Genomic DNA, 23,111 nt, shown 5'->3' on the forward strand with positions numbered 1-23,111 from the left:
GTTGTGTCAAAAACACTTCAACAGCTTAATAAAAATATTTGCATTCTCCCTGACACCTTCCCTCTCATCTGGCATTCAGCAATTCAGGCACATGTCAAGCTAGGGCCTGATAATACAAGTAGAGTCAATCAGACACTGGAGAAGTTTCAGTCACAGTTTCTGGCAGTCATCTTGTTTGTGTTATGCAATTGCACCACTTTGAAAAAATGTATCCAGGCTTCAGGAATTAGGGGCTAAACCATGAATCTCGTTTTGCCTGCGAGCTGAACTGGAGTTTGAACTGAACAATGAAAGGTTGTGGACTATGTTCAGTGTCACCTGTCCCTGGAACCTGGTATTTTTAAAGTCCGTCATCATAAGCTTAATATATTCTCATATAGGGAAGATGCAACAAACTGCATGTGTGTAGAAACTGTCAGTTCTGTACTCCCCTCTCATACTGACTTTCAACTTTCCTGTTCACTTTCTGCAGATATATGTAAACATGTTTCCCCTGCAGTTGTTGGGCTGAGGTCAGGAGTACCTGGGTGGCTGTCTCTCGCTCTCGTAGGAATTCAAGTGAGGTGACACAAGTGGCCCACTCTGGCCTGAAATACCTACAGAAAAGTGTTGTCTCCCCAGACAGGAACATCAGCACTATAATGGAGTACCCCTTAATGAACATAAATGACAATGTCCCCAGTTCATATGTGATTTAGGAAAAAACTGTGCAAGCTACAAACCTAATTTCAGTAAAGACCTGAAGGGCCAGTAGTTGCATGTTGGTTATCTCTGGTATCCTCCAGGACCATTCAAGTGGTCTCTCTGGTTGTTGTGTTCCTCAGCAATGTGAAGTAATAATCCAGCCTGTAACTTGCTGGAGCTTTCTGAGGCTCTGTGCACTCTGTAATCAATGTGTTGGTTGTGATGAAGGATTTATTAACACTGAATTGAGGCAAATGTGAATATAAATAAGCTGATGCCAATCCTTGAGCACCTCCGGGCTTTTTCCATACACAACTACCCTAAGAACTTGTTTGAACACTAACTGAATTTTTCCTTGGATGATCAGTTTTCCCAGAATTCCTGTTTATCAAGGCAACACACACCAGTGTTTCAGAAAGAAGAACTACCTAAAATTAAAAGCACATTCATTAGTGTGTTTTTACGTGAAATAAGAATATTTAGAAAGGCTGACTTCATTGGCAGTTGTATGATTCAGTGCAACCTTGGCAGAGTAATGAGGAGTTATATTTACACTGATGAAAATGTTGCATGGTCAGTGGTTAACATGTTAAAAGTCATCATTCTCCCAGGTTACCTTACTGTGTTTTTTCTGAGTGGTAGCAGCCAAATTAAATTCCCTTCCCTCCTATTTTTTTTTTTAACGCAAAACTAGACATGGAGCATTTTGGTTTAAATTTAAGAATGTACAGATCATCTTATTTCAACTCTAAGTAGTTAAAGGTTAAATTGGTGCTTTGCTATGGTCCATGAAGAAGGGCAAAACCTTGTACTCTCATATAGCATATTCACACCCAAACACAGGAATATCCTGAACTCAAGCCCTTCTTCACATAAACTGCCCGTTGCAGTAGTCTGCTACAGAGAAGTTACAGTTTGCTTCTAGCCCAAGTGAGTAACAAACTATTTCCACTACCTTCAGTAAAAATAGGAAGCAAGGAGTGAATTGCGCTGCCACACATGTGTCTGGAGTCCCAGGGTCTCCAGGGACTGCTGCCCAAGCCACGCCACCTGGCCAGTGCTTTGACCAGGTGTGCGCCCTGGACTACATCCATGCTGTCTGTGCTCTGCCTGGTCTAGTTTCCAAAACTGAACGTGAGCTCCAATGGGATTTTAGTCAGTGGCCTCCTGCCCTCTTTGCACTTTTTCTTGCTGGATCTAGGCAGGCCAGCAGTCATGAAATGCATAAATAAGCAGGATGTCTTCCCCACAGGAAAATGCAGTGGGCTGGGGTGGAGAGGAGAGGGACTGAGGGAGATGAGAAGCAGGAAGGAGGGTTGGTTCCCAGGCTTCTGGCATTCGGACCGAGGGAGTCCACCCTGCCATCTGCCCAGCTTATGTATTGTGCTAAAGGCTGCTCTTGTATAGGAGAGCCTTTGACAAGGTTTCCAGCTGTGGAAGGATGAGTAAAGGCTGTGGGAATAGGATATGAACCACATGGTCTTGCCAACAGTAGAATGCTTTCTAAATTTCTCCTGGGTTTGGAACATTAAAAAGTCCTTAGTTGGCTCTTGCGTGGGAGTTGGGTATGTGGAGAGGCAGTGCTGGGCAGTTAATATTTAGAAGAATAGACCAGCACCATCAACCTCATTTGGGGAATAATGAGGTACTTCCAGGGGGAGTTCCTCGTCAAAAAGCGATGTCAGCTTTTTTTTTTTTTTTTTTTTTTCTTCATGTTTATTTGGTGCAAGATTTTCTTGTTTAATGACCGTTTGTATAGTGCTGTATTGTGTAAATAAAGCTATGACCTTTACCTTCTGATAACAGTATAGGAGTGAGTTAATGTTAAATGAGAGTGAGCAGGGAATGAGAATCTGCCTGGGTTAATGCCAAGTTTACATTCCTGTGAGGGCAGCCATATTCCGGTACCCTCAGTAGAAAGGGCGACAGTGCTTCTCAACAGATAATAGCAGTGAAATGTTACAGAACATATTTGTATTTATTTCTGGGTGAATGTCAGGGATTTTAGATGATTGATGTTTGTGCTTTTATTTTATAACAGGAAGAAATGTGTGTTATCTCTCAGCATTTGATAAGAAGGTTTTAACTGAGAGAAACATACACAAAATAAAAATCCACTAGAGCTGCAGCACATGTGAAACAGAATTTATTGACACGGCACAATCCCACTAGTTTTCCTAAACTGCTGAGACACAGCATTATTCCTGCAGAATCATGTACACCAGTTTCAAACAGAATCATACTCCACAAACAATTTGCTAACATAGGAAAGAGAGCTTTTTGTTTCACAGTGCATGAAAACTCTGAAGGTGCTTCCTATATGTAATTCTGCTGCTAACAGGCAAAAGTTAGGACTGAATTTGAATCTATGTCTCGTTAAGGGTGAGGCTTTGCCTTTTTGCATGCTATTGAATACATCTGCCAGAGTCTCATAGTAATACAGAGAAGTTCACAGCAAATGTGGTTCTGAGGTGATAGGCATTTCTCAAGATTTTGTTGTACTCTTCAGATGCAGTAGAGAATCATAGAACTGTAGAGTCGTTTTAGCTGGAAGGGACCTTAAAAATCATCTAGTCTCTTTCAGTTTAAAACCATTCTCCCCATCCTGTAACTACATGCTCTTGTAAATAGTCTCTCTACATCTCTCTTGTAGGCTCCCTTCAGGTACTGGAAGGCTGCAGTTAGGTCACCCTGAAGCCTTTTCTTCTCCAGGCTGAACATTCCCAATTCTCTCAGCCTTTCTTCTTAGGAGAAGTGCTCCATCCCTCTGATCGTCTTGGTGGCCTCCTCTGGACTTGCTCCAACAGGTCAATGTCCTTCACATACTGGGGACCCCAGAGCTGGACACAGTACTCCACATGGGGTCTCACCAGAGTGGAGTAGAGGGGCAGATTCGTTTCCCTTGGCCTGCTGGCCACGCTGGTTTTGATGCAGCCCAGAATACAGTTGGCTTTCTGGGCTGCAAAGTTGAAGAGTAATGCAAAATGTTGGATGAAAACATGTAAGGAACTCTTATTTAGTGGTTTTTTTAACAATGATGAATAAAATACTGAACAATCCTAAAAGAAAATTTGGATGATGCATTTCAGTGAAGACATACAATTTCTTCTGTTTTTTCATCAGAACCTTGCTACTTTTGGCTTAAGATCTGCATTTATACTCTTTGCCTGTCTTCCCACCCCCTCTTTTATCCACCTCCTTGTTATATAAGAGCTTATCACTTAGATGCTGCTGGACAGACATTCCTGCATGCACATCACTACTCAAAGGCCAATTTTGATTCAGTGACACTATTCATATGCATGATATGTGCAGCTTCCTGAATGATTTGGGACCTTCATTTGACTCTTCAGGTAGAAAACGTGTTGCTTTAAAAGAGAAAATCATCACATTTGAGAATGCACTGTTATTAAAAAACATATGTTCTTTTGCTTACTATTGCGAAAAGCAGTGGAAGATGAGAATTTATCCAATCTCAAAGCTAATATAACTGAATTATCACTGAAACCGTTGAAAATTTTAAAAGGATCTGTTTAGCTGACAACTTGTACTGAAATGAAAGAAAACCAAAATAATATTGTTCACTGGGAGGTTGATTAAATAGGCCTAACAAACTAAAACAGAGAAAACTAAAACAATAATAGGCCTAACAAACTAAAACAGCCAGTAATCCCGCAAATCCCCCAGCATTTTTGGGAACTCATCAATGTCTCTACTGCTACCAGAATAAATAGTGGTAGGATTACATCAGAAGGACCTCGGACAGATAAGGTGCAGTCTAACCAGGAGAATCAGAAAGTGGAACAAAATGGCTCAGGTGGCCATGACAGTGCTGAAAATGAGCTGAAAGGTGAGAGATAAGGAGGCCAAAGTGGTAATGAGTCACTTAGCTTACCTTCCTGTGTCAGAAGTAATGCCTACCCCTTTCTTCACCTGCCAGTGTGTCACAGAGCCTGAACAAGCAGCTGTCCAGAGCAGTGACAGTAGGAGAAATACATTGTCTTCATCATCTCAGCAGCATTGAGTACATGTGGAGGAGGCAGTTGTGGAGCAGGAATGGTAGTGATGCCAAGGCCAGCTTTTACCAAGATGGGAACTTGTGTGGTTTCTGCACTGTTATATATCCAGAGATGGATGACACGAGGGAGAGATGATTTACTCCCAACACCGATTTTAATTTTGCCCCCCCCAAGACCACTTATGATGGGGGTATAATATTTTAGATTCAAAAAAATTCTTATGGTAACACCCAGCTTATAAGAAGAGAGGCTTATGAGGAGCCCAAGCAGCACTTCTCACAATGTACACAGCAGATGGGTCTTCCCTTCCTTGCCTCCTGCTTCTAGAATTTGTTTCCAGTAGTCAGTCTTACAAAACAGCAGAGAGAGAGAAAAAATAAATGTGAGAGACCAGAAATAATGCCAGTAATGACATATGTATGCTTTTTCCTCCAGACTTCAATTTCTTTCTCCTGATGTATGGAAGACACAGAAAATATCACTCTTCAAAGTATGTCAAATGGAAACAGTACATGCAGTTATGTGCATTTTTTTTTCATGTAGATTGTTACAACAATGGCAGTTGTTAAAGTACTCTTCACAGGGTGTTCCAGTCCTAGGGAATGTGATTGCCCCTTCAGGGGAAGGGAAGGATGGCATGGCTTCAACAGTAGATAGCCAGTATAGCAGCCAGTGTGGGTGCACCTTGGTATGAAACTAATAGAGAAGCAGTACCCTTAAAAAACAAACAAAGAAAGCTTGGTCACGAGTAACCTGAACTGAGGAACTTCATATGTTCAAAACATGGAATATAAAGGATAAAATTAAGTAGTCACAAATAAAAATTATAACACTTCACCAAGTATTTACTTGATTTATTATAGGGTTCCCGAGGGAGATCCTATGGTCTATAATAACACCCATTTAAAAAATGCCTAAATATATTCTAACACAAATAATGAGTCAGATGAAATTGCTATGGTCAGTTAAGTGGGTAATGGATATTTAAAAGCTTCCAAACATCAATAGAACTGAAAGAGGTCCAAAGGAGTACTTGTAGAACAAAAATAATAGGCACTTCAGAAACTGCCTGAGTATGTATCTGCGTGAACTTAACTACCAGTAAGAGGACAGCAAGTGTTTGTAGTACTGTATACTGAGGGTATAAAAGGCATAGCAAAGTCTGCCAGTTCATTTGCTGATAATCTGTAATGGGCCCAAAGGGGCCATAACTATTGTAAAGATGTTCTGATTCTCGTTTATATGAGTGTCTTCAAATATCATATAAAAGGATCCTCAGATTGTGCATGAGGAAAGTAGACAGCAGTTCAGCAGCATACACAAGGCTGAAGGCACTCCACTGCAAGCTTGTTGAAGCTGCCTCTGCCTCTGTAAGGTAATTTCCACAGACTCTGTGGGAGATATGCCTCGATCAGAGGTGAGAGAAACCCTTTGGACAGCCCTGGGGTTTAGGTTCTCTTTTCACCTTTTGAAAGGCCACAAAATAAAAAAGGGGATATTTTCTCAGCCTCCACAAGATCAGAGCAAGTGGTGTGCTTGCACACGCAGTAAGACAGAAGTTTTGGTTTTCTGTGGATGACCTAAGAGGAAGAGGATTTTGCCATGATTTTTAAAACATCTGCAGATTATGTAGTTGTTCTGTCCACAAGCAAGTGGGTTTGCAGAAATTTTGAAATAATGTCCTGGAAATTATCTGTGTAGTAATAACAACAAAACATTAACTCATATTAGTGAGCTATAGCTTATAAAGCCAGAGATAATTCGGTGACAAATTTAGTATAACTCATTACCTCTACAGACTTTTCTCCCCTGGCTCAGCTATGTGCACTCTTAGTTATGGCAAACTAGTTGTCTGTATAAACCCAATCCAGGAGAGATCATGCTAAAATTAAAAAAATTCTGTCATATAAAATAGGGTTTATTTTTTTACACAACTTATGTAATAGAATCCATTTAGAAAGCAAACACAGTTGTGTTTGCCTAATTACAGCATAGTAGCATGGAAGTATGAAAGAAAGTGTAAGGGTGAATGCTACGGGCTGAGTGGGCAGCAAAGAGTGGAACTGTATCATTGCTAATAAAGTACTTCATGTCATCATTTAAAGTCTAAGTTAAGAATCATACTATATTGCCCCTTAATATTTTGTTTGCTGCACTATCAAGTTGTAACACAATACTATAAATTTGCTACAGAGACTATAAACTAATACCTATATTTGTCTCAGGGTTGGGAAATGCTGAGTTGAATATATCATATATATGTCTTAGAGATATAGCACAACTTCTGCTACTTCTCTCCCATTTTGTTTTAAAGGTGTTTTGGTGATCTTTCTCAGAGACTGATTTATTCATGCATTTCTAGTTGGAATTCAGAATGTGATAATACATAATAAAACTATGTAATAAATGTGACTGTGACATGACATGCATGTAGAGGAGCCACCATCTGGTGTATAAGAGACTGTTTCTTTAAAAATCATGGTTCTCATTTACAGTAAAAGCTCCTTCTGACACCAGACGAGCAAAGCAATTTTACAATGGAATTAAATTGTACTCAGTGTGCTCAGTTTAAGGCTGTCAGAAGGATACAAAGAGACTTTCTTGAACATTATAATTTAATTAAACTTTATGTGTAAGCTGTATAATTAGGTTCCTTGATAGTCTTTGCCCACATAACTATCTGGGAGTTTTATAGGATAATTTCTGATCTTGTCAGAACATAAAGTCTGGTTAGCAGATCTCTGAAGAGGCTGGGCACGTAGAAGTTACAAAAATAATTCCTCAGGCCCCAAATAACTTTTTTTATAATAATAAATAATTTTTCAAGAATAAATAATTGTTCAAGAACAGCCCATGTTGGTCAGTAGTTTACATTATAATCCTACTGAAGTTATTTACATGCAGTGACTATCCAGAAAGTACTAAATGTTAGAGATTAAAATCATATTTTAGCCTCTCAAATCTTTTATTCAGAATTGTCTCTCTCTTGCATTTGGGCTGGACTATTGGCTCCTCTCAATAGTCTCTCTGTCTTCACAACTGAAGGTAAATTGCTATAGCACTCGCCTTGATGTTGGCAAAAGTGAATACACTGTAAATATCCTAACTCATGCCATGTTTTATTTCATGTGAGTAACCCGTGAGTCATCTTTCCATTGCATTTATATTAATTAAAAATCGTGGGGTGCCTTGTATAAGTAGATTTTAAGTGATGAAATTTTATGTTGGCACTGCATCCAAAGTAGCATTCCCAAGCATATGTTTTCTAGAGGAGATGGAGGAAGGCTGTTGCAGCTACATTTGAAACAATGCTGAAGCTGAAACTTCCTGCACCTAAAAAGATTGTCTAGAAATGCCTGTGCAGCTTTCTGGCAAAGTTGAGGGCAAAAGTAATTTGATTTTGCTACACAATTGTAATTTTAAAAGAGTGTCTCATAAAATATAGCTCTCTGTATTAACATATATAACCCTTTCTAATTACATATCAACGCAAGATTTGGAGTTGGAACCATCAGCTTGTATGACCTCTGTCTGGAAGCAGCATTAGGAGTTTATTTTATGTATAGATTACACAGAAGGGCAAGCAACTCCAATTTTTTCAGGTATCTTCTTCATACTTTATGGGCAAATAATATTCCTCTTAATTTTGCCAGAATCCCTCCCCTGCAGTGATCTTCCATCAAACATAAGAGAAAATTGTTAACTCTACAGAATTTTGAAACAGATAAATCTATCTGTGTAACAGAATGCTTTTAGAAGGTTATAAGACAAAATAGATTTGACTCACAGTTTTTACAAGAATTTCTGCAGAAATCTGTTAAACTGCTGTTGACTGCTGCTGTTTTCATCCCCAGTAAATACAGCAGGGTTAGAAAAGGTTTTAAATGAAGAGCCTACATAGCCTTCCCAAGTTCAGACCACGTGATTGTTTAAAAAGATGTTTAAACACGTGAACTATGCTACTGAAATCAGAATAGAAGCAGAAATTATTAAAATCTTTCTTCTAGTGATTCCATATAAGCAAACATTTTGTTGGAAACAACATTCTTGCTACATTGCATCACTTCATTTATGCTATGTAATCTATTTAGTCCATTCTGTGTATGCACCACTCTGTGGAATGGCTTTCCATAAAAAGACCCAAGAGGTCAAACTGAGACCGCAGTGAGGTTGGAAAAAATCAGTTTCTGTACAAAAGTTCAATGCAGAGTTTTTTTTTTCTGATTAATAAAGTATTTTTCTCCATGGAAACATGACATGGAGCTTTAACAAAAGTCTGCTTACTGCTAGGAGCTGTGTTTGTTCCCTGCTAAGGATACACTTAGGAGCACGGGGAAGTGGATTCTGATAAATTTGTTTCTTTTATAAAAAGAAACACTATATGTAAAAACCTTCAGCAATCCTTCTTCTTTACACTTTCTGAGTATTATATAGGTGCAGATGGCATTGGCTAGTACAGAAAAGGCACTGAAATCTAGGCTCATGCCGGAGCATTAATGGCTTGCTCAGGAAATGCTCCCAGTCACCTCTGTTTGGCCATTTTATTGACAGGCCATGTTGCAGTTGCCAAACTAAAATATTTCCTTCTTTTTTTTCTTTTTTTTGAAATATCTTCTTTAAAAATTTGCAGTGTGTATATAGAGTTTGCTCAAAGGAATGAAAGAAAAAGAAGATCAATTCAAGTTATAAAGTAGCTTCCAAGCATTGCCACATTTTCTGTTTTCCCCTGAATTTAACAGTGGTTCTGTTTGTTCCTGATAGGAGCACAAAATAAGCATTATTGAGGATGTACAAGATTTGTGCTACCTTTTACTAGCAGATTGTAATATTTTAAGAGCTCTCCATCTTCGTTGTGTGTTCTCATCTAGGAGTATGTTGAAGCATCTGGTTCCTTTCCTGAGAAACAGGGATTTCATTAGTTTTCTTTTGATAAACAACCTCATCTGAATTAAGAAGAGAATCTTTGTAGCACTGAATAGCCTTTATTGTGTGCATCTGTGTTCAGTAGGTAGATAATAAGGTTGCTCTCAGTCTTATCACAGTGTTCAGGCAGGCTGGTCTTCTACTTTATGTAACAGAACTGGACCAAAGCATGAGGTTTTCTTAGTAGCTGCTGGGAATCATAGAATCATAACATATCAGGTTGGAAGGAGACCTCAAGGATCATCTGATCCAAATTTTCTTGGCAAAAGCACAGTCTAGACGATGGCCCAGCACCCTATCCAGCTGAATCTTAAAAGTGTCCAAGGTTGGGGAATCCACCACTTCCCTGGGGAGATTATTTCTATGGCTGATTATTCTCATTGTGAAAATCTTTCCTCTTGTGTCTAATTGCACTCTCTCCAGGAGTTACCCATTAAAGCCTGATCTTTTCCATGTGACTCCTAGAAAGTGAGTATCCAATTTCTTTGTAGCCACCTTTTAAATACTGAAACATGGTGATAAGGTCTCCCTTGAGCCTTCTCTTCTGAAGTCTGAGCAACCCAGTTTCCTCAGCCTTTCATCATATGATAGGCTTCTCAGTCTTTTGATCATCATTTTGGTGATGCCCTTGTTGATGCAACCCAGCATCCCATTGAGTTTTTTTGCTGCAGCAGCACACCATTCACTCACATTGAGATGGTTGTCCACCATGACCTCCAGAGCCCTTTCCACAGAGCTGCTCCCCAGCTGGGTAGATACCAGGCTGTGCTCCACTCCTGGATTATGTTTTCCTGCATGCAAGACCTTACACTTGTCTTTGTTGAACTTTGTAATGTTAGCTCACTCTTCTAGCCTACCCGGGTCTTCATTCAGAATGGTTCTCTTTTCCGGTGTGTCCACTTGCCCGCTCAGTTTGGTCTCGTCATCAAAGTTTGTCAGGGCACACTTGATTCCATCATGCAGATCACTTATGAAGATATTAAACAGCATTGAGACAAATATTGATCCCTGAGGACTCCACTTGTCATTAGTTGCCAGTTCCAGAAGGAACTGTTTACCACCCCCCTCTGAGTTCATCCTGTCAGCCATTTCCTCGCTGGCCACAGGAACAACTTGTCTGGACTGTAACACATCAGTTTCTCTGGAAGGAAACTGTGGGAAACTGTATTCAAAGCCTTGGAGAAATGCAGGTAGGCTGTGTCCATCACTCACCCCACATCAACTGAGCAGATTACTTTGTCATAGAAAGCAGTCAGGTTTGTCACGCACAGTTTGCCTTTAGTTAATCCATTATGGCTTTTCCCAATCATATGCTTTATCTGACTTGAGATAGCCTCCAGGGGGATTTGTTCCATAGCTTTCCCAGGACCTGAAGTAAGACTGATGAGCCCGTAATTTCCTGGATCCTCCTTTTAGCCCTTCTTGTAGGGGGTTGACATTAGACTTCTTCCAGTCTTTTGGGATCTCCACAACGTCTCAGAGATTATGGAGAACAGCCTTGCAACTATGTCAGCCAGCTCCCTTAACACCCTTGGGTGGATATTATCAGGGCCCAGTGGTTTGTAGGGGTCAAGCTCCTGTAATAGTTTGCACACCAGCTCCTCCTTCACTGATGGTGGATTGTGTTTGCATGAACATGGATTCTTGTTCCCAAGACCAGAGGCCCAACAGTGCTGGTGAAGACAGAGGTGCAGAAAATGTTGAGAACCTCTGCCTTTTCAGCATTGTTGGTGACTAATTGACCTCTCCTGTTTAACAGTGGGACAGTTTTTACCTTCTGTTTCTGCTTGTTGTTTAGGTAGCTGAAGAACCCTTTCTTGTGGTTTTTGACATCTCTGTCCAGTTTCAGTTCAAGCTGAGCTTTTGCTTTTCTAACTCCATCTCTGCACAACCTCGCAATGCCCTTGTATTTCTCAATGGATATTCATCTGCTTTTCCAGCTCTGGTACACTTCTCTTTTGGTTTTCGAGCAGACTCAGAAGCTCGCAGTCAAGCCAAGGGAGTTTCTTGCTCTGCCTACTTCCCTTACCGTTAAAGGGTATGAACTGGTTTTGTCTTTCCAGGAAAACAGTATTGAAACACTCCAGCTCTTTTATCCTCCATGGAAGCTTCCCACACAATCCCTCCTAACTGAGCTCTGAGCAAGCTGAAGTTTGCTCTTCTGAACTCTAAGATCTTTGTCTCAGTACTAACCCTCAGCGTGCTCAGCCAGATCCCAAACTCCAACAATATGGTGGTCACTGAAGGCAAGGCTATCACTGACCAAGATATTACAAAGCAGGTTTTCTTGGTTTGTGAGTAGCAAGTCCAGCATTCCTGGTTGGCACTTCTAACATTTGTGTGAGGAAGCAGTTCTGTACGCATTCCAGGAACTTGATGGATGACCTGTGAGCTGCTGTACTGTTTTTCCAGCAAATATCTGGATTGTTGAAGTGATCCATAAAAGCTGGGTTCTGTTGACCCAAAGCTTGCTTTAAGTGACCCAAATATTACTTTGTTGGCCTTATCGTCTTGATTTGGAGGTCAGTAGCAAATGCCTACTGTATGATCCCCCTTGAAGACAACCCTCTGTTCCCCAGAACGTGTGCATTGGTATATATACACTTGAGATGATTGATCTTTTGTTTCTTGTCTTGGAAGGCAGCAAAGAAATATTTGTCTCTGCTTTGGTTGGCCTGGCTTATTCCCCATTTGGTTGCAATGGCATGAACATTTCCAGTTTGGACCCCACCTGCTAAGTCCTTCAGTTTAAAGCCCATCTCACCAAGGTGGTCAGCCTGCTGCCAAAGATTCCCTTGCCTTTCTAGACAGGTGGGTCCCATGCCTCTCTAACAGGCTAGAATCATTGAAGAATGTCCCCATATCATAAAAGCCAACACCCTCACAAATACACCAGCCATGAAGCCAGAAGTTGATTTGCATTATACATCTATTTCTGGCTGCATCCTTTCCTCTGAGTGGTAAGGGAGAAAGAAAGATAACTGGTACACCAATATTTTCACTTGCACTCTCAGGGTTCTGTAGTCTTCCCTGATTCTGGCCCAGGTTCTGGCTTGTGGTATCATTTCTGCCTGCATTCCTATTTCTGCAATGGGAGAGTATTCGGTGTTCTTGACAAGTTGTGGCACCCTCTCAGCAACATCCCAAACCTTAGCTCCTGGAAGGCAGCATATCTCTTGTAACTTGCTGACAGGCTGCCAGATGAGCACCTCAGTGCCCCTTAACAAAGTCAGCAGATAGGAGGACTCGTCATTTGTTTCCACAGTATACACTGTGTGCTGCTGGTACAGTTTCTCCTTGGCTCACGGGTGTCTACAGCTCTTAAAACTTTATGTGTGTTTTTGGTTGGAATGCTGGAGAGTGGGGCATTAAGCAGAGTCCTGCTTTTGGGGGTCACCAGTGTCCAAGGTGCCTCATTCTCTGTGGTGTCCACCATAGGAACATGGTTCTAAAACCACCTGTCTACCTCCGTCTTGTCCCCTCTAATACTGCACAGCCTTTTAACTGTTTCCTGTCACTCGACCACCTGACGCAACAGATCATCAACCTGTGCTCCTCTTTGGCTCCTTTTCTCCAGGAGAAAGGTCTAGGCTCTTGTTGCAACCTACCATCCATATTGAAGTCTCCTTTCTTACTAGTTCCACATGAGTGGAAACATCAGACATCTCAAAAGCTTTCTCTGTAGAATCACTGAGTTTAACACGATCTGTTTTTCCCTTCTTCAGTGAGTCAACAATATGCTTGGAACTGGTCATTTCCGAGGGAGGTGTTGACATTTGTGTTACATTAACAAGTAAAATGTCATCTGGCATTCCTGGAAGACAAAGACTTTTTCCCTACAAAAAGAATAGGGTCAGAGCACAAGACAGGGAGGCTATATACCTTAAAATAATCTGCATTTAGTCTGACATCAGGATGACAATGTATAGGATTAGATCAAATTCACCTATGCTATTGCAGCTTTGACTTTCATTTAATAGTAATTTCAGAACTTACACTTGATTTAAATAGACAGCATGGTGGAAATTATAGGCTTCCAGCAAGGGAAGTTGTTTTGTTCAGTATTGTGATTGTGAATGAAAACCCATCTCCCTTGTTGGACTTATATCATATTAAAATAATATTGGTCTTGTTACGCAGCGTGAGGTTGATTGACCTTTAGGGTAGGGGAAGTGTAAGGCTAACAAGTTAAATGCCATTGAAAACAACTGTCTAAGTCATAATTTCAAACTGACCTGCTTTATGTATCTGTGATTTAAGGAAGAAATTTGGAGATGTGGGATAAGATCCAGGGCTAGACAACTGAAAGAAAGAGACTAAAATACTCGACTTTAGTTGATTAAAGATATTCTGATCCTGTTTTTCGCTGGTGTCTTGACCTTACTGAAGTTCACTTGGTATGTAATGGAAAAAACAACCAGTTTGATAGCAAAATACAGGAAATGCCTTCAATCATGACTGATTACAGTAGCAGCTTTTCTTCTGTTGGTTTTTTTTTTTTTTTCAGAATACTTATTCTGTGTGCCTGAAACAATGTAGAATAATAATGCTTTGGAGCCCTTTATTTGGTGTGTCAAAGTAGAGCAATTAAATATCTGGCTTTTTGATAGATATGTAGGGAGTTTTTGCACCGGAGAATGCCTCGTGACCTAAGGGAGAAAAATTAAGAATTATTAGAGTGCATAAAGTAAAAGCCTAGCAAATTGTGTGTCTGTGTGGCAATTCCACCATGAGTAAGAAGACTGATAAATGCAGACAAATAAAGTCTGCCTCTGTTTGACTTTCTCCTCCAAAATGGAACTTCTACAACTAAGCTGGAATAGAGGAAGCTGGGAAGCAGCTTATACTAAATATACACAAAGGCTCAGATTCATCTCACCTAACTTTAGAAATGCAACTGAAGCTTCCACGTCAGGATCCTGCTTCTCCTGGAGTATATTTACAATCAGTGGAGAAGGATAGGCTGCTTTAGGGAGCTATGCAGCCCACATGTTCTGTGAATCATCTGCTTGAATGTATCTGTGGAGATGGCTGTGGGGGAGCCTGGGGCAAACCATGATACCTCAATTAAACCATAATGTCTGGTGGGATAAATCTGATCAGAATCCTGGAAAATACGGGGAAGAAAATTAAAACCAGAACAAAATGTTTCAGAGCTCTAATTACTTTGATGCGTAAGGTAAATTTCAAAAATTGATGGAATTGTGGTGGATTACATTATATCTTTTTATTCTGTCTTTCCTGTTATCTGTACAAGGCAGGAATAGGTCCTTGTTGGTGGTTATTAAGAATTACAAGGCTTCATTGCTGAGACAGGTGAATGAGAACTGCTACAGAAATGCAAGGTGCTACCTAGGCAGGCAGGCATTTTTTGGCTCTGTGTTTTTCTACATAAGAAAGCTTCACTCAAAAGTTGGAAGGAGGAGAATTTCAGTCTTTTTGGCTAAGCACAGAAACTGTATGCCTGAAACACAAGTGCTCTTTTCGTTCTGTTTGCATAATTTGTATTCCATTGTTGTTGAAATGGTAGTGATTTTGTCATCCCACCTACTAGAGTCACTGAGAAAAAAAAAAGCAAACCAACACTGGTTTTGGTTTCCAGAGGAAAACTTTTGAACAGATCCAAACTTAGTTAATGTGTCTACTGATAAATTTGTTTTCTAAGGTTCTGCTAACATTTTATCAGAATTGAGTTTTCAAAACTTGATCTGACAAGCTTTTCTAGCTTCGTGCCATCCTTTCGCTGTCTTTCATCAAGTGGTTTTATCAAATAACAATTAAGTATTGTTTTCTTTAAAAGGATTATAGATATACATAGTAGGCACTTTCAGTTTGCGCTCCACCTAACCTATTATAATACACAATCTTATTTTTATGTTATTTGAGATATAAAAATAAGAGCATGAAGCATTGAACCTCACACAGTAGAATACCGCAGTTTGAGTCAGTCCTTGGCTAAGCCTGGGGACCTCTGTTGTCTCCAGTGGGATCACCGAGGTGTCAATGAGGACAAGGTTTATCACATTACACATTTAGCAAAGATTTAACACATGGGCTTTGTAGCAGAGGCTGAAACAGTAAATATCATTAGTCATTGTACAGATTTCATCCATCCTTCTCAGCCTGAATATGCAGAGCCAGTTAAGAATTTTTCAGCTAAAGTTTTCAAGAAAAAAGTTAGAAAATGGTGGTTTTAACCAATGTGGAGACAGTGAGAAAGAAGGAAGAAAATCCCTGAGGAAACTGCTGATAGCCTTAATGTCAGAACGCTCAGCAGAGTGGTGGGGGAGCAGGACCCACAGACAGCTCTGCCCCTGTGCAGAGCCAGTCCCTGGTTGGAGCACCAGGCTGGGGGCTGTTTACACATTGCTTTCACAAAAAGCTTTGAGTAATTTGTGTTTTCATCTAGAGTAAAACACAAATGGTTTGTAAAATCTCAAGAAGCCTTACCTTACAAAATGAGAAAATCATTTGCTATCTAGTTTAAGTGCAAGTTTCTGAAGCAGATTGTCCTGTCCAACAGGCCTAATATGAAGCCAGTTTCATTCATGACAGTTCTTATTTGGTACAAAAATTCCAGGCCTGTGGATCATGGGAAGGGAGAGTTGCCACTGGGATCCTAAAAAAGACTTGCCTAGATGAGGACTTTGGCAGTAGGCTAAGTCAAGAGGCAGCATTGTAGCGCTACATCCCATTGCTGTCTCAGGGCCATGCAAAAATTGTTGCATTCCCAGGTAGCAGTCATGAAGGATGAGGTTTATAAAGCAACATGATGTGAATGAATAAGGCAACCTTCTCTTGAAAAAGAAATAGAGACCGCTCCCTTCTGTGCTTAGCCAGTTTTAGAGAATGTTTTACATAATGCGTATTAAAACTTGTACATATTTCACTTACGTTCACAAATAAAAATGTGAAAATAATAAAAAAGGAAAAGCCATACAAAGGAAAGCTGTTAAGTACAATATATTTATTTGTCTGCACATTATTTAAAGGAAACTCAGCATAGTAAGATAAGCAGATCAGGCACAGCAATGTCCAAAGCTGCTACCGACAATTGTAATAAACTTATGGTCAAAGCCATTAAAATGCCATATAAAGAAATTATTTTATAGAAAATGTTTTTCTGCTACCAGAAAAGTCATTGGTTTCCTTAAGCTGCTGGAAATGAATATTAAACCTTTGTTCAATATGTAATTAAGACATCAGTGAACCGTTAGGGCCACGTAATGCATACGGCCTTCTTTTCCATTTTGGGACCTTGCTGACCTAAAAGATTTCTCAATGTTAGACACTGCTGAAGCATGTGATGTTATACATGGTGCAAGCCATAATTTTGCCTTGTAACAATGAGGGCTTACAGAGACACAGACAACGATCATGTGTTTATCTCTCTCTGATGTCTTTGGTGGGTAGATAGCAAACTGCCTTTTGCTACATCCCTTTTCCCGTCTCTGCCAACCCCTTAGTCCACAAGTTATTTGTGCAAGTGGCAGGGTGATGGATGTTGTGTTATGTAAGTACAGTAAATGTATGTGTTTTTAAAAGTAAACATGCCTGACAAGAGAGTGTCACTATGGTCAACATTCAGCATTCAAAGTCAACATGTCCCATGTATGTTTAGCCTGCTATTTGAACTTTCCCTGTTTGCTTCGATAAAAATGAATTATAGGATCTCTGGCTTTATTTGAAACCAAATCCGTGATCTTCATTCATCTGCAGTTAGTCATTATACATGCTGATACGCATCAGTATAAGGTGGATTCACTTTATTGCAAACTTGGCACTGCTGAAAAGTAGCAGTTTTCAAATCTGAACAGCAGATTTTTCTGTATATTGCTGAGTATGGCTCTGCTACAGTAGTTTTGTTAGCTATTGCCTTTATTCTTTGATAATATCAAGTAATGTAACAGTGACAAAAATGTGTATCATAAATCCAGTAATTACTTAATGGGTCAACATAAAAACAAAGCAGAAAAATTCCAAGATTTTCAGATAATCACAGGCAAAACTGAGATATCCTACAACAACAAAAGCAGCAGAACCATTTTTTTCTCACTGTTATCTCACTCAGGTATCCCCCTACTGCCTCCCTGTTAACAAAAACTGCTCTGCTGTCATGAATCCACTCATAAGCATGAACAGTCCTATTTCTTACTCCACAGATAAGGGAGGTCACTGGTAGAACCTGATATCCAACGATGCTGTGATTATTGCATGTTTATGCTCTGTAACATTAGAAAGTACGAGCTCCTTCCTTCCCACACAGCTTTTCAAAAGGAAAAGAAAATTGTTATTATTAGTTTGCTTAGTGGGTACGGTTTGAATTTTACCATTTATCTCTGATCTGTTGTGGGGGGGGAAAAAGTCTTCTTGGTGGGTTGTGACTAAAATACTTAGAGCAACAAAAGAATCCTCTGGTGAAGTACGGTCCTAATATATCGTTCTGTTTATGTATGGAAACTGAGGTGGAGTTGGTGAGAGCTAATCACTGAAGGAGCTAACATCAGAACAGTAAAACTGTTAACTTTTCTTTTTGTTTTCTGACTAGTTCCATGTAGAACTTTAGTCATCAATATTTTGAGGACATGAATGCGTTTGAAGGAACGAGACAAAGATTTTGGTGAATTTATTAGTCTTCCAGAAAATACCGTTTCAGACAGTGGGGGACAAATGATCCATGTACTGTAGTATTTACTGCTTGTGATTGGAATTTATGTTGAAAATGCCACATTAACTAAAATTATAGTGAAGAGTAAATTTGTGCTAGGTACATGAGAAACCTGATGTTGCAGATGAGCATCTGTCTCAAAAGCAATTTGGATACCACTGAGTGAGTGAGAAAGTAATTCCAGGAATGTGGAAGTCTTACCTTAATAAAATAGACAAAAAATTCTTCTTGTTGAAATTGCTAATTGATTGAATGAGGATGTTACCTTCAGTTATGTATTTCAGTCACTCTAGTAACTACGGAATGATTCAGATGATTTTCCAGTTTGTTGGAGGAAGTTTCCCTTTTACCTTCTGTGGTTTCTTCTGTGAACAGCTTGTCTATTTAAAGCCTGCAGTGCCGAGAGGATGTGACTTTCCCATGCAGGGGAACAATGGCAGTGATTTCAAATACACTATTGAAAGGGTTTATTGCAGTTGAAAGTCACCAAAAAATGGTTGTTCAGTAGTTATATGCTTTAGACTTGTGTTCTTTCAGATCTTTCCCCATTGATGTTTCTATAGATGTTTGGTAAGGTACAATCTTTCACCCTCTAAATAAATATTCTTGCTTCCAGTGTTCTTATTTGTAGATAATAATTATTATGTTTCATTCTGTGAAATGTATATGCTTTCTAGTTTGGTTGCTCATTTAATAGTTAGAATAGAAGCAGATACATTGTAAAGTGGTTGTTTACCAGCTTGTGATCAAGTTTCTTAGCTACTTGATCTTGTTCTTCAAATATGTATTTGTGTAGTCACTGATGTTTACCATGCTCAAAGGCTACCGTTATAAATGTTTGGCAGACTTTCTGGTTTTGCTGGTCAAAATCCATCTTTACTGTTTAATTACCTTAATTCCAACAAGAAAATTTTGTGTTATCTAAATGAATGTGTGATACATAGGGCCGTGCACGCAAGTTGCTTATCTCACTGGCTACTGTTGGGATTCAGACTTTCAGAACCCAGTCCTGTGAAATACTCTTCCACCGAGCCTTTGTAGGCAGCCGGGGCAGTCAGTGTCTCATGGCACTTGCGTGTGGAGCAAGGAATGAGCGTTACGGAAGTTTTCTCACAGGTTACCTGTAGTCAGCCTGCTCTTCTGTTCCAACTTGCACAAACCTAAGTGTAATAATCCTGGTTCTTTGTTGAGATCCTGCCAATCATTCCAGCTTCTGAGGTGATTGTGATGCTGGCAGGTATCCAGAAATAGAAACCAAGGCTTAAATTTCTGTTTAAAGATTTCTGAGAATGAAAAAAAAAAAGAAAGAAAAAAGAAAAAAAACCCAACCCACAACATTTCACACAATGACTGCTCAACTGAACTGACTCTACAAAGTATCTTGGCAAGAAAACAAAGGAGACAAACAGCTTAATGTATCATTGCTGTTTTCAAGCAATCTGGGCATTTTCCTAGCTTAACTGGTTAGGTTGTTTGCAGTTGCATACAAGTAATTACTCAGGTTGTAGGAACTCATTTTGTCAAACAGAGATGATGTTCTTAGTTCCAACAAAGAGAATGCAAAATGAGGAAAAAGAAGAATTTAATAGACCTTTGTCACTGGGCTATCTGACACTGTATTATTTGGTATGCTCTGATTCAGGGGTAGACAACCAGCACTAAAAACGGGAAACAAATAAAAGACAGAATGGATCAGAATGGAACATTCTGTACAGACAATTACTTTACATTCCAGAGATTGATGGCTGTTTACTTTTTGAGAAGTAGGAGAGCTGGCTGTTTCTTAAAACAGTTCTGGGGAAATATGGGTCTTAAACTACAAGTTCAAGTTTTGGGTTTTTTTCATGAAACTACTGCTCTGGAAAGACAGGCTTCCCTGACAACTCTTCTTCTGTTACTTTTTCATTTGTTGCCTCATCTCTGTCTGTTTTGGTTGGGCTTTTTTTCCCTCTGAGGTGTACAAAGCACATTGTCTATTCCTACTCTCTTGTATTTATTTAGTTAAGTAAGACTTCTTTTTCTCGAGTTGCATAATTAGGGGGATTTGGTGGAGTTTCTTGGTTTTGGAAGTTTTTTTTCTGGTTTATTTTTTTAATCTGGCAACTCTAAATTGACAGAATGATTTTCAGTGCAAGCACTTTTATGGACTGTGATAATCTTGTGGGCTAGCTATGAATTTGGCACTTTGGCAGATTCCCAGATTACCTCTTAACCTCCCATATGTACATTGATGGGAGTCATACTGCTGTTGTTTTAGCCTCTTCCAAATTTCTTTTGAAACTATGGTGCACTTTGTGATAACAGAAATCTACTGGTATTATATTTCATTATTGCGTGAGTAATTAAGCTGATGTCCTCAGTGCCTTCAACAGAGTTTTGAAGAGGCTTATAGGCTTCACTGCACTGTTTTGGCTTGATGAAGGAGATGTTTTTCTTCTGTCAAGTAAGATTATAGTTTGGTAAATGGTAAAAAAAGTTAAATTGACTTGTGCTTTTACAGATAGGCTTAAAATTTCATTGTCAGTCTTTACAGGTAGTCAGAATTTAATAATTAGACTCTTCCTGGTTTTTGCTTGGCTTAGTTTATTTATTCTGTTTTGCCACTGTCAAGTTAAATTTTTATTGCTAATTTCTGTGTCTTATACAAATCCTTAAGGAAATAAAGACAATGGTAGGTATCTTGGCCTTATTCATTATGTGGTGGCTTACTGTTAGTGCTTTAATTACTGTTGACATTTCTCTTAGCTTAGGAGTTCCTTGGGTTACCAACTGTATCTCCAGTTAACTCCATGGCTAGTATATGGGTGGCATTAAATGAAACTTAAATGATCTGAGGTTCTAACAGCACCAGTGTGTCACCTACCTGCACTGGGAAGTCCTGTGATTAGAGCTAAGATAACATTTAAGAGTCTTTTGATAAACACTTAATACTACAAAAAAAGGTGGATCCATTTTTCTGAGCAACCTCTCAAATTTCATCAGTTCCCGTCATAATTATAGGTATTATGACCTTCTTTCTAACAGTCTGACATGATGGGGGCTGAAAGTCATTCCAAGATTCCATCAATTATAATAATACTTTGATTTCTTTATCTGAACATCTTGACTTTTTGAAATACAGCTTGTATTCTTCCTTAGTTTAGGAATATCCAAGATAACTCTGCATTTGGAAGGTTAAAAGCTGCAGCTACAAGCTTATTTCCTACTTCAAGCTGCAAGAGCCTTAACCTCTTGTACTTGATCACATTCTATTTGATGATGCTCTAGCCCTGTCCTAATGCAGGTCTTTTGATTGTGACACTTGGAATTTACTGAAAGAGCAGTTTGGGGAAGGCACATGATTATTGGAACAGGGAGCTTTATTTTGTTTACTTGACTTCTTTCAGGGCACAGAGATGTTGATATCTGTTTGCTCTGGCATTATGTTGGACAATTCTTGCAAATCACTTTCCAGAGGTAGGAAGAAGTGATTTTTATGAGGAGTTAAATTGTTATACGCTGAGGATTATGTTGTAGCCAGCTGGATGTTGGATTGTTTAGGAACTCCTGAAGTGGATGACCTTAAGGAATGATAAAATATGTTGCCTGCTCCAAGGGGCCTTACAGGGGTGACCAGCTGAGGACCTATAAGGGCAGGGTAACTGATCTGGACTTAGAAGAGTGTAATGTGGGGCATACTGGTTGCAACAAACATTTCTACAACCAGTATATACTTTAGCTACATAAACCATTCTGACAAAGCTAGCTTATGTGGGAGACAGTGTTTTCACTGTTACTGAGGTAAATATGACTTTGTTGTGCCGTGTTAGACTTCTTTTACACACATAAACCACTTGGTAACATGTACACAGCACAGCCTATCTCTACACACACAGTAAGTCATCCAGTGCTTCCAAGTGTCTGATTTACTGCACAGCTGTGCAATGACTATGCAGACCTTGAGCAGCAAGTCCACTGTGTCCCAGAAATATCTGAGTTGTATGATGGCCTGTGTACCTGCTTAAGAAATACGTGGGCCAGCACATTCAAAAGCTTTTAACAAGTGTCAAAAGAAAAAAAAAAAGAAAGAAAAAAAAAAGAAAATCCACATACTGAAATTGGAGTGAGAGGGAGAAAAGAACATTTCTGGGGAAATCCCAACATACTGTAGCCTTGGACATGTCTACAACACTCTTAACATAATGCAGCCTTGGAAGGACTGTTTAATAATTTAATGTAGTTGAATGCTTCCACCATGTTGTGGTGCCTGTGGTTCTAAAGTCTGGAGTCTGATAAGAGATATTTCTCTGAAAGAAATCCTCAAAGTAAAGTGAAAACTTCTCATCCCTCACTCAAATTTTTTGGCGTAAAGGATTTTTGCCAAAAAAACCTCCTTATATCTTTTCATAGGCTTTTGGGGTGAAATGTGTTTACAGAGTCTGGCATGGGATTTTATTCCTCTTATCTGATTTAGAACTTGCCTATACACACACACTTTTTTTATCAATCCCATCTATGGAAATTACTGTAATTATTCTAGATCTGAAAGCATCTATAAAGTTTCCTAAAGATGTGTGTTCTGCTTTTGATTCTCACCTCTTTATTCATTCATACATACAATGCCCTCATTTATTACTATGTATTTTTAATACAGAGTAGAGGTACCTAAAAGCCTAGACAGAAATATAAAAAGAAAGTGGTCCATGCAATATAAGTGGGATTTTTTGCATTTACTTTATGTTTGCTTTATTATTTCTATATGATGAATAATTTTTAATTGTGGGGTTTTTTTTCATGCAAGTGAGAGTTCGTTTATGCACTGACTTTCCAGAATCTTT

General features: G+C 39.3%; 1 protein-coding gene across 3 annotated transcripts in view; it reads left to right on the top strand.

The window, feature by feature from the left end:
* The window catches only part of PRKCE (protein kinase C epsilon), a 287,837-nt gene that overhangs the window by 234,572 nt on the left and 30,154 nt on the right, over positions 1-23,111 (top strand). The gene's annotated exons all lie outside the window — the stretch shown is intronic.

The sequence above is a fragment of the Pipra filicauda genome, unplaced genomic scaffold, assembly GCF_003945595.2.
Source record: "Pipra filicauda isolate LSUMZ 115617 unplaced genomic scaffold, ASM394559v2 scaffold51_size4534324_pilon, whole genome shotgun sequence".
Taxonomy (NCBI): domain Eukaryota; kingdom Metazoa; phylum Chordata; class Aves; order Passeriformes; family Pipridae; genus Pipra; species Pipra filicauda.